The 2,490-nt window shown below is 46.5% G+C and overlaps 1 pseudogene; it reads right to left on the reverse strand.

Moving 5' to 3' along the window:
• Positions 1-509: 509 nt before the first annotated feature.
• LOC147685052 (pyruvate dehydrogenase (acetyl-transferring) kinase isozyme 2, mitochondrial pseudogene) lies at positions 510-1,812 on the reverse strand (annotated as a pseudogene).
• Positions 1,813-2,490: the final 678 nt, after the last annotated feature.

The following is a 2,490-nucleotide window of genomic DNA, read 5'->3' on the forward strand; positions in this document are numbered from 1 at the left end:
GAAGAAGTTAAAGTTCTTACATAGTCCCATCATTTCAGAGCTGAAGCATTTTTTTTTTTAAATGAAGAAAGATTTTTTTTCCAGCAAAATTAAAATCGGATTATCTTTTTTTGGAGAGATGAAATCCCACTTCTCGCACGTCTGTTCTCTCGATTTCTCTCCCTCAGTCCCAAAACCTCACATTCTCAAATGCCCCTTTAAGGCCTTTCCATCAGATTTCTTTTCAATTTAGTGATAACAAAAGGTAGGTCAAAACACTTGGCATGTTCAAAGTGCTGGAAATTGTTCAAATTAAGGTTTGATACATGTTCTTTAGAGTGCCGCAGCACTCGTGATGTGCGATAATCGTACACACTGGTCCCACAGTGAAGGACAAGCTGGTCCCACAGTGAAAGATTTGGGCACAAAAAACAGATAAACACTGCACAAAACCTCACGCTGTCAGGTCCCCCATGCCACTTGCATACATCACCCTCTATATTGCAGCAGGTGTGGGATTAGTTCATGGCTTAGTCTTTTGAGGGTGTCGAAGCTAGTCCTTGACATAGTGGCAGGCTGGTGTGAAATGCTGCCAGCTGGCTGAACCGATATGTGGAGAGATTATTAGGTTCTGTGCTGGGGATGCACCAGTCATCTGTTTCTTGAGTTGACTGGTAGTGCTTCCAGGCAGATTTGTTGTAGACAGGAAGGCGTTCTACTGAGTCTGTCGACAGTGCTTTAAGATAAATGACGCATCAGTTCCAAAGCCCTCCTTAAAGCAAAGCAAGCTGCAGGTCACCCTGGAAGTACTTGGCATAGAGTCTAGAAATAGGAAGACCATGTCCAAAACCAGCCAGAGGTGTTCCACCTGCACCTAGCTGTGGCATGGGTGCAGTAGAAGACATATAGCTGAAGAGCCTTTCAATCTTGCGTAGTGGGACACCACCTCGTCTGTCACTCATCTTAATAGCAACATCTTCGCCGCCCAGAGCCACCATCACCCTGATGGGGGGAAGCAAGGGACTGGAGCTGTGGTGTTCCACTATCGCTCGTGTGGCATTCTTGAAGAGCTCAAAGAGCACGTGATAAAGAAGAGATGGGGCATATACGATGTGAATGGGGTGTCTTGGATCATTAGCATTGACTGCCTGGATTTCCAGATTAGGCAAAGCCATAAAGTATTTATCACACAGCATCTTCGCCATTTCATAGGCATCTCTCACTACGTCAGTCACATCACAATTCGGATCGATGCTTCCAATGCGTTTAGGCTGTGCAGGGTTTGTTGTTGCATCAAAAATCAAAGTGTGCTGGTTGATCAGCATACAGATAGATATGCGGTTCAGGTAAAAGCAGTCCGCAAAGTATTGCACATTCTGATTTGTCACTGGGTCGACGCCGAAGGCTTCCTTGTACTCAATGACCCCCTGTGCCATAGTTGGGACTACATCATTGTGCTGGTTCCTGATGGTGATGAGGGCATTTGCGAACTGTTCAAGTGTGCTCTGGTCCTCTGGACTCTTATGAAGAAACTCCAGGATGTCTCTCAAACTCTGAACATACCAGCTCTGCACAAGCTGAACGGAAGGGGATCCAAGCAGTCGATCTGGTAGCAAGTTAATCTCTTTCATGATGTTGGCGAGGCGCACTAGCAGCACCTGGCGCAGGAAGGCAAAGGAGGTTTTTTTCACAGGCATTGCTAGATCTGAAGTCCAGGAATTGCTTCATGAAGAGCGGGGAGGGAGAAAACTTAGAGAAATGGTTGATCTGCTTCAGGGCGCCCCCTGCCTGGCTCACGGCCAGCATCAGGGTGAGAACCAGGGGCATCCTCATTGTGCGGCTCTCAGAGGAGGACGTGCATGGGCTGCTGCGTGTCTGCTCTCTGCAGCCCTAATCCAGGGCTCGATTTCAGGGTTGTCAGGCTCCACTCTCCCAGCCTACTATTTCTTCGGATTTCAATTGAAACTATATTCATTCCACCGCTAAATTTCGGGTTCTAGGACCCTGGCCTCTTCCAGCGTCTCGGTTGACTCTACGTCTCTTGCCGAATGAGAGCTGAAGCATTTTTATTATTATATAAAACGAAGACATAGTTGCTGTTTTTTAATTTATTTTATGCAACTAACATCCATTGACAAAGCCAATAGTCCTGGCTTTGTGTCGGTCTAATGTTACTGAAAGCAATGATAGAAACCGCAAAATACTAGTCGGGCAGCACATTATGCTCAGCATATATTTTAAGGTGGGGTGTTTTAAACCACACCCTTAATTACATCAGACACACCCCTTGGAGAGACCCCCAGATTATTCATCCCACTTAAAGTCCTGGAAACAACACCATGTCACAGTCACCTCACATCCTGGAATTGTGCATCATGCATGACTCATCACTATCAAGTTTTCAGATTGCCTATGTGCAGGGGCATAGTGAACTCTCCCCCACCCCACCCCACCCCTTGCTTTAGGAACTACACCATGGGTGAAGTTCTAGATGGGCCTCTTCTGTGTGCA

Source organism: Lissotriton vulgaris, chromosome 10 (genome assembly GCF_964263255.1).
Source record: "Lissotriton vulgaris chromosome 10, aLisVul1.2, whole genome shotgun sequence".
NCBI lineage: Eukaryota > Metazoa > Chordata > Amphibia > Caudata > Salamandridae > Lissotriton > Lissotriton vulgaris.